Source organism: Ambystoma mexicanum, chromosome 3p (assembly GCF_040938575.1).
Source record: "Ambystoma mexicanum isolate Mex_15411 chromosome 3p, UKY_AmexF1_1, whole genome shotgun sequence".
NCBI classification, from domain to species: Eukaryota; Metazoa; Chordata; class Amphibia; order Caudata; family Ambystomatidae; genus Ambystoma; species Ambystoma mexicanum.
The window spans coordinates 1,154,354,384-1,154,364,380 of NC_090925.1; the positions used below are offsets into that span (position 1 = coordinate 1,154,354,384).

General features: G+C 47.7%; 1 protein-coding gene across 1 annotated transcript in view; it reads right to left on the reverse strand.

The window, feature by feature from the left end:
- The window catches only part of SKP1 (S-phase kinase associated protein 1), a 193,258-nt gene extending 184,250 nt beyond the window's left edge, over positions 1 to 9,008 (reverse strand). The window contains exon 1 of the mRNA XM_069652552.1: positions 8,769 to 9,008. The gene's annotated coding sequence lies outside the window, so the exon portion shown is untranslated. The remainder of the gene's footprint in view (positions 1 to 8,768) is intronic.
- Positions 9,009 to 9,997: the final 989 nt, after the last annotated feature.

The window sequence follows — 9,997 nt, forward strand, 5'->3', positions numbered from 1 at the left end:
ACTGATGTTTAGTCATAATTTCAGAACCGATATTCTCATAGAATGTGGATTGTGTTACCGTGAGACATCTGCGCCCAGGTACGATCAATTTCGTGAGGAGTGTTTACAAATAAATCAAATCACAAGCAAGGTGCCTGGACAGAAGCTTGCGCCCCATGCTTTTATTAGTTTGTACCTGGGCGTGATGAGGCGGTGGCTGTAGGCTGCTCTGATAGGTCTTGGAGAGGCATGTGGCATGTCTTTTTAGGTAGTCCCCAGGTAACCGAGCGCGTCGTTAGCAAGACAGCGGTGGGTGAGGGACAAGATATTGAAGGCAATTCTGTCTTTAATGGGAGCCAATGGGCAGATCTAGCTGCTGTGATAAGGTCCCTTCAATCAAATGTCTAAGGTGGCTCCGAGAGCATTGTTCTGGGTGGTTTGGAGTTTTAAAAAAAAAAGTGTCCCCCCCACCCACCCCAGAGGAGGCACTGAGCAGGGAGTTGCAGTAGTCTTGTTTTGAGCAGATCAGGGCTCATGCAACTTCCAGGCGGTTGGTGGTGGTGAGACATGGTCTACTGGTGTTGATGTTTTGTAGCATAGCTTGCAGTGAAGGCAATGTGGTTGACATGGATAGGGTTGAGTCAAGGTAGGCCCAGGGTCTGGACTTAGAATGCAACGAGGATCTTGTGGCCATCAATGAAAAAGGACCTGTACACCAGAGAAACTCTTCAGATAGGCAGGGGATCTGACGAGCAAGAGTTCTGTTTGCTCATTTAGAGAGGCTGTGTTCAGCCATCCAGATATGGCTACACCCATAAATTTGGTTGATTTTAAGCGTATTGCGTGATTGCCAGACAGGGGAATAAGGATTTGGGTACCGTCAGCGTAGTTGATATACTAGCTACACAAGGCATCGAGACGGTCAGAGAAGCTTAGTGTAGACATTGTACAGGGTAAGCGAGACGCACGAGACTTGGGGCAACCCGCATTAGGTTGTTGTGGCACTGACCTCGCCTGCGAATACTAGAGGTTCTGTTAACAAGGAAAGATGTGATCCATTTGGGTGGCGTCAGAGGAGAAGTGGGCAGCTGAGGTGAGCACTTGGCATAGGAGACTGATCTACGAGGTCGAAAGCTGCAGAAAGGTCGAGGAGCAAGGATAGGGATCCCTTATCCATGGCCGTGTCCAGTTGGTTTCTGAGGTCTGTTTCTGTTGCATGTTGGGGTAGAAGCCAGACTGGCGGGTTTCTAGAATGTGGTGGAGTTAGATGCAAGCTTGGATTTGTAGTTAGGCTACTCTGTCCATGATCTTGAGGAGAAATGGGGCGGTAGCTGGCAGGGGTGTTGCTAGGTCAGAAAAAGATCAGGGGCTACCCTAATGTCGGGACAGGCTTGCATTTTGGTTGTAGACCCTGAGTTTCTATCCAAAACTTCAACCAAAAGACCTGGGGCTATAGCCCCCTCAGGGTCCCTAGCAACGCCTCTGTTGGCTGGTGTGGATGGCAGGGTCAAGGGAGTGGTGAGAACCAGGATTCTTTCAGTGAGAGGGACGGAACAGGATTTGGAGGAGTTGATTGAGGCTTTGAGCAGGGGTAAGAGCTCCACGCAATCTTTCACCAAGGAGGCCGAGAGTGCATCACCCTTGCATCTAGAGCGTTTGTGTCATGCAGGGATATTGGAAAGGGCAGTGATGGGTTGGAAGGTAAAAGGTGGAATATTAACCCTCACAAGGTCTGGTGTGTGGTGTGTGGCAGTGTGGCTTGCCTTCTGCGGATTTTAGCTTGGAGAAGTTGGATTTTCCTGTGAAGGTGTCTTGGACCTTGTTGCACCATGTGTTGTCTTTGGTGACAGAGTCAGGTGGGGCAAAAAGGGGGTGGTGAAGAGTTCCTGTGATCTGGAGGCTGCGTTGGAGTCTCGTTGTGGGGGCTTTGGTAGTGAGGATCAGTAGTTTGTACTTCTGTGAATCTGAGGATAGGATGCTTGTTACCAGGGCTGGAATTTTTGAGCCACGTTATTCTGGGGTTAACAAGGACTTGGTGTCTGGGGTTTTTAAATTTCATGGTTTTAAGGGGTGCAAGCGTGTTAACAGTGTTGGAGATCAATATCAATGTGTTGTAGTGGTCGGCAAGGATCGAGTGGTCCTGTGTGTCTGGCAGAGCGAAGTTGAGGAGGGGGTGAGGTCGTAAAGTTACGAGAACTACAAGCCAAGGTGGTGCTACCGTCAGGGCTGGGCAGGTTTGCTGAGGGTGGTGCTACCGTCAGGGCTGGGTTTGTGAGGTTTGCAGATGGCTGGGATGGTAAGTGGTCTGACCATGGGAAAGGCAGGCTGGAGGTGACTGATGTTACATTGGTGTGGCCATGTGAGTGCGTGGGGCCTGAGATGGTTTGAACGACCCAGAAGCAGTGAATGCAGAGGCAATGGCAGAGACATCTGCGTCATTGGCATCTTTATATCCTAGGTTGAGGTCACCTAGAATAAAGGTTTGGGTGGTGGGTTTGAGGTTTGTAGTAATGAGATGGTGAATAGCATCCTCAAAAGGTAGCTATAGGGCCGGGAGGGCGATATACAAGGTGAATGGCAATGGTATTGTTTTGTGAGCATCCAAGTTAAACTGATAGGAGTTCACTGTTGGGACATGTAGTGAGAGGGAGTCCATGTAGATAAGGGCGACCCTGCCACCATTTCTGTCTTGCCTGGACAATGGCGTACCAGTCAATGGATAGGTTAAGCCGCAAGGAAGGGGATAGCCAGGTCTCAGTGAGGGCGAGGATATCAAGGTGGTTGGATATGATGAGGTCAAGGATTTTGTGGGGGTGAGCTGTGACGGAGCGAGTGTTGAGGGGGTTAGTGTGTTTAGCAGTTTCGCATGGCGGGTGGGATGGATAAGAGGGTCTGACAGGGTCAATGCGAGGTGGGGTGGCTGGGGGCAGTTGATGCGGCATGTGATGGTTCTTAATTTCAGGTAGACATTGCGGACATTGATGGTGGAGTGAATGTGGGGCCACCGGTGTGTGGTCCCGAGTAGCAGGAAGGCGTTCTGGGTGGTGATGCTCGGTGTGCGATAGTGGCGACTAGGTCGATTGGGGAGGGTGACATAGGGTTTGGCTGCAAGGTGGTGGATCAGATGGGTGATCAGTCGAACTGCTGGGTCGAGCAGCGACTGACCGCTTCAAGTGTGAGCTGGGGGGATGAGGTGCACTTGGTGTATGGGGTGCGAGGCAGTGTGTGAGGGCTGTGATGCTGGGGCCGAACCGCTGTGCATACATGACGCCGCAGGCAGAGCATGTGTGTGGGGATGTGGTGTATTTGGCAGTGTGGGAGGTGGGCAGTCATGTTTTGGTAGTGACTAGGGCTGGGAGAAATGTGGTAGGGGCTGGCAAGTCCATCTGGCGGGAGTAGCTGGTTAGGAGCTTTGGGTGCAGGATAGGTGGTCAAGGAGGAGTGGGAGGAAGGTGGTCAGGGGCACAGGAATGGAGGTGGAATTGGGTGGTGGCAACCATAATAGGCAGCGCCTGCGCACATGCACTGTGTGGGGAGAGAGCTTGTTGTGTCCGCTCGACCAGTATAAATCTGAGGGAGTGTCAGGTGGCATTGGCGACAGATTGAGTTTGGTACGACCAGGTCGACGTCGAGATGTGGCAGGCGTTCTTGTGCGCTCTGGTCAATAAGGCACGCAGAGGGGTGTGGGCAGTACGTGGAGGCACACAGGCTAGTAAAGGTGTCTAGAGGTGGGCCGTTTGCTAGGATGCAGTTGCAGAGGGCATTATGCAGAGCCAAGGGCTTACCTGTAGAGGTAAATTCTTTTTGCTGGGGAACGCGGCCTGAAGATATGGTTTGGTGTCGCGGGAGCCGCAGAGAGCTGCCGAGAGTGAAGCTGGTCTTTGCTCTTGGCCTTCGCTAGTTGCCAGCTGCCTGCCAGTGGTGGGGCTCCTTTATTATTGGGTGGATGGGAGGCCTATCAAGGACGTTGTTGCACCCAGGTGCTGAGGAGGCACACTGCTTCAGTCTGCGGTCGATGGCCGTGGCCATTTTTGTAGGGGTCCCCGTCGCTGAAGTCTGCTGTGTGGTGGCGCACTCATGTGTCCGTTGCGTAGAGGTGTATCCAGGAGAAAAATGCTGCACGAGCAAGGCCAAACTACACCTAACGCTCACGAATGCCCTGAAATAAGTATTCTGGCTGGTCGAGCAGCAGAAAGCTGATGGGCGAACAAAGAAGAGCTTTATAACCTATGTTATTCCATCACAGCAAGCATGCACCCTGCTTCCATCTCCACCACCTGGAAAGCTTCAAGGGGGCCTGTGCTACAGTCGATCCTGAAACCTCAACTCTCCACCCAGTCTTTTCATGGTGGCTACTCTGGTGTGACTTCACAAGCTTTTGATCAGTATTGTTCTTCAAACATACCACCCCCATGCTCAGAAGCCGCATCCTGTACTAGATGACAGCATAAACCTGTATCACTGACTACCACAGACTAAGTCTTTGCCTTTCTGTTCCTCTTACCACACAAAAGAACAAAACTACTATTCCCATGGGTCTTGCGGTACCCCTTGCAATTTGTGTCATTGTTGGAACCCAAGGTGGTCACCAGACGTGCAGTGTGCTTCTTGAAATGCAAACCGCCTGCTGCAGGACATTTTCATACATAGTGTTATTGCTCTCCTGACTGCTGCTGGTTGAGTCCTTTCTTAGTTTACCCCGAGCCCCTCTTCCCTCACCAAGAGTCTTCTGTTGCTTAAACTCCGGACCATCTGCTTTGAAAACTGAAAAGGTGACTTTCCTCCCACCCCCAAATACTGCCCCAAAATGCACATAAGAGGCCTCGGTTCTCTTCAATGTTTGTGGCGTGGACAGGGTATGCGTTTACTGCCTTTTCTCGTTTAAGGAACGTACTTATTTTACTACGGTTTATTTTAAAAATTTAACTTGCAAGTGTAACGATGTTGCTTGCTTTTCCATATAAAGATGATATTGTTATGCCAATATAGCATGAGCATTTATTCTGGTATTCCTAAGTAGTGTGAACTGTACTCGAGGACTACCCTACACCACCTCCTGACAGGACTGTGCAACAACTGGTGAGTTAGAGGGAATCACTGGTATCCCAAATTGACATACCTAAAGAGCCTGTCCTCAGGGAAAGTCTACCTCCATCCGCGCCATTCCTTCAAGAATGCACTGGAAGGGAACAACCTATCCACATCCAACCCTTCAAAGAACTCACAATTGGCACACTCAAATACTCCACGAGACCACCAACATCCATACAGGGTTTGGAATAGCTGGGAGTTTTTCAGCTCCTGCTTCTACAATTCACATGACTACTTTTGCCTCCTCCAGCCAACCAGTGCCATACATACATGCATTGTGTGGCATTAACTTTGAATGTTGGGAATACAAATAAAGAATTAGGACAATATAATGGTTCATACTAAAAAAAGAAACAAAAATGGGCAACAAAGTGAAACTGCATTTAATGTGAAAGTTAGATTTGCAGTGCACAGAGTAATCACTTCTATTTCCCAGAGGTAGCTCCTGCCTACTCGCTGATGCCCGAGGTCAAGGAGCTGGTGTCTTGTCGAATCTCTAATCTTAAACTTAAGACAGGGGGCGGGAACACTGTCAATGCACCAATGGAACTAGACTCAGAAGCCTTACAAAACACATTTTCAGCAGGTGTGCCACCCCTAGACAGTTATGTTCTAGAGAAAATCCCAATGGGATCTCACCATGCACAGAATCCTTTTTCCGTAAGTAGGAGACTCATCACTGCACAACCATCATGATTGAAGCATCCAACAAGAACAGAGCAATCTCCCAAGCTGCGAAGCACAGCATCAACCCACTACAATACCCAAATCCATAGACAAACCAAGCCATCAACAACTTCTTCACAGAAAAGATAGATAAGGCAACACTGACCATTGCAAACACTTCAGACAATCCAACCATGCCAGGTCACAACATATCTAATTACGTCAACACTCAAACCCAGCAGCTACAAAAGACATCCTCTCACTCCTCCATAGTGAAACGCATCACTTACAAAGCACCTTAACCAGGCACTGAAAGCATGTCAAATACCCCACCTCCTGCTGAATAAACACACTCTACACCGATTACTTGCCAACTACTGTTCAATCATGAACCTATCCTTGCTCAGAAATGTGAAGACCACCATTTGGGTGCAGGAAGGATCATTTACAACCTTCTGAAAAGCTACCAATCTGGTTTCTGCCTAGAATGTAGCAGAGATGCCACCACCCAGGTCATCTATGACACTAAACATCCTAGAGAGGGGAACCCTACTTGCTTGTCCTTTGCTGCTTTTGATCACGCTGACCATGAAGTGAATTCCTAAACATGCTCAAGTCAAGAGCTTCAATGGGCAGATATTCAGTGGTCAACTTTACCTCAAATAGATCAACAATTTCTGGCAGAGAAGTGGGTGGGTGCTTGCAAAGATAAATCAAGAGAAACCAATACAAAGATGACCCGGGCTTTACCAAAAGATACATTTCATTCATGGACTGGCACTGTTATCCCACATCAAATCCTGATCATCAAGTGCCTACCTGAAACTCAACCTACACAAAACACATTAGCCTAGGAAACCCCACCAGGCATGCCCACGTCAAGAACTGGTTTACCGACATGAAGCTCAGACTGACACCTAAACTGAGTGCAAAAATCTCAGCTTTACCATCAACTGCACTTATTCAAAATACATCATGGAAAAGACCTAAACAACATGGTACCTACCAGCTTGCGATCTTGCACAAAGTCAAGCCCTTCAATCCCTGCCCAGTCTCCTACCTCGTTAATGAACTTAAGTAAACTGTAAACTTGCCATTTCCCATATTTGGAGTGGCTCGAGATATATATTTTTTTTAATTCCCTTTAAAAGTGCTTTAAACTCTTGTGAACTGTATAACAGTAATAAAATTCTAAGGAATAACCAACACATCGAACATTTTGTTTCAGACACTTTTGTAAATGTTGCCTCCTAAAACCTACTGTAGTGAATCGGGATGAGCATCAGTAAATGAGAATATCTACAAGGAGTGATTTTTTTGCATTCTACAAGCTTGCCACAGACAAATGAGGATTCCGTACAAAATTTGTTAGCAGTGGGTTCAACTGTGGAATTGTATAGCCAGACAACATACAGCTTTATACATAAACACACTTTGCAAGTTAAGACATGGAAACTTAAAGGTCGTGAAAACAGTACATACAGTTACGGTCGCTCGCTAAACTGAAAATTACTTCGGATTAACAGATTTAAGATAGACATTTACGGTTCGACTTCACCCTCTAATAAATGTATAACCCTGCATTGTTCTGCAACCAGCCAGTGGAGTAACCAGCAGTACTGTTGCTCTTACATTGCTAGAACCGTGTGCGTCGGGTTCCCACATCAACTGTTACCAGGGGCACCAGCAGTTTCATTAACTCCCACGGACACGATGGTATCCATGCAATATGCCAAACACAAACCATAGGGCTGCCAAAATAATATTGTGGAGCATGTCAGATAAAGAATATCAATCAAACGAAGCCATTGTTTGATATAGCAAACACAGCTTTGACCGGTTGGCATAGTGACAAATGCTTAGTCACCACGCATGGTATTGCTGCAGGGGAAGGGTTGCAGTGAGCTGCTTTCGTGCCAACTTCCGACACTGCGCAAAACAGACTTCGGGTGTGACTTCAACGCCACCCTGTAGTAACTCCGCATTAACATCTGGTGAGGCATTCAAATAAAACTGAAAGAAGGCGTTGCCTCTACCTTGGCCCAATAAACAGCATTACAGTACTAGTTTCATGCTAAAAATAAAGCGTCCTGTTTGTTTACAACAGCATCTTGCTCAACGCCTACTGAGTATAATCGGAACATCCGGCGAAGCGGCAAGGAAAAACCAGGGCGGGCAATGAAACCACATTAAGTGGTACGGTACCCCTCGTATCCGCTGCACCCGTGCATCTATGCTGATATAACAGTTGGCATGGGACACATCGTCAAAGTAATTTGGGCCCCACCACACCCCATCCATTTATACAGTCGGGACCTCTGAGAGAGCAACATTTATATCCATCACTTGCAAATAGAAGTTTGAAAGATAGTTGGCATTTAAAAAAATATCAATGGTAAGGGGAGGACCAGGTTTTCAAACCTATTAGGAGGTCGTTAAAATAGATTACTATTGACGTGGGGTACAATAAACATGAAGTGTATAGTGCTACAGAACTTGAAAGTATGGAACAGTGGGTGGAATACGTCATAGGTCAAGCTTCAGAACAAATGCAACTTGAAGGCAAATGAGGACCCTTACAAAAGGTAAACATTTAAAAGAAGAAAAAAAAAGTGTAGGTGCCAAGGCGAACGGGCGAAGAGGTGACTTATGTATGATGATTTGGAGGCAAGGGGGCGAGGGATTGGTAGGGAATCCAGAGGTGTCAATGAAACATATGGTAGAATACGGTTTTTAAACGTTAGGCGAGAAATTAAGTGAAGGCGGAAGAACGAGCAGTACGAAGTGGAATTACTGAGTGATGTAGGTGCTGGAGTAAACAGGTAAGTAGTGGGGGTGCTTGAAGTTAGGTGCGGTAGAACAAATACTAAAGAGATATTGCAGTTACACGGCGTGTGTACTAACACATTGGGCACCCCACCCAGCCATCTCCTGGATCTCGACGCCCATGACATTCTCTTTAGAGGATGTCCAACAGGCCTCGTCAAGCCACCTACGAGGCGGCGCGGTCTGCCCGCGCGACAAGCACTTACGGCGACGTCTCTCTGTGTCTGTAGGAGACGATGGGCGGCTCTGGAGGCACGTTACTGTCCACTCGGCCCCGCAAAAACTGAGGTGCGCACGCGATGCCCCCGAAACTGCTTATAGCGCACACACTTGCAAGACGTCACAGACCGCAACCGCGCTTAGCTGCCCACTCAGCTGCCTGTCAGACTGCACTGCGGGTTTGAGACAAGGGTTCATGGAAACAAAAAAAAGACTTAGAGTAGCGTGAACGCGAAACCTCCGCTACAGTAGTACTCTATGACTTCACTTCGTTCAGTGGCCATGCTGGGTGTGGAAAAAGCGACAGACTCCGTCGTCGATACGGAAGGGGAGCGTTTCTTTCCAATTGTGTTTTTTTAAAATGTTGTTTATTTATTGAGCGCATTTGGTTCAAGTTAAAACCTTTTGCACTATACAACAAAAACAATCCCAATTGCATAAATTAAATTTCGGAAGAAAATGACATAAACCAAGAAGAGATATAACAGCCTGCGGCGTTCTTTATACTGCTACAGCAGCTTCTCACACGAAAGGGCCGCAACGAAACTTACATTTGGGGCGTTGGGCGGGAATCAGTGGTGATGGGAGGGCCACTTCAGAAAGTAGGCGGGGCAAACTTGGAGGCTCTGCCCTCACTGTCCTACTACCACCTCACCCACCCCCATTCCCCCCAATAGTCTGGTGCAGACATGCCAACATTCTGAAGCCCCTGAGAGTGAGATTTCAGCACCGAAATCGGGAGAATACATTTTCCCCATAGGAATGCATTGGGGATATTATTATTTTAGGGGGGAAACAGTAACAAATAGCACTGTTTTTAATGTTATGTTATTTTGCATTTATATAGTGCCTTATATACCATTGGTATGGTCTGAAGGCGCTGGTAGGTTGAACGCCCATGGGAACCGAAGTTCAGATCAGTAGAGAGAGTAGAGAGAGTCAAAGGTGTGTGTGAACATGGCTTAGTGTGCAGCTGGTGCGGTATTCGTGTAATAGCTGCTTCTTAGCGGTAGGTGTGGTGGTTGAGAGATCAGGAGTATGTGTTCGTTCTGGCAGGATTTATCCAGACCGAGTGTCGCTGCGTTAGGCCTGAGGAGAACGCCTGGCTGGGGTGTGTGTAACCAGCAGTGTTACTTCGAATGCTGTGGAGTATGCGACGGATGTTAGTATGGGAACAGTTATACCAAATGGTGTCATAGTATCTCTATCTCTGTGT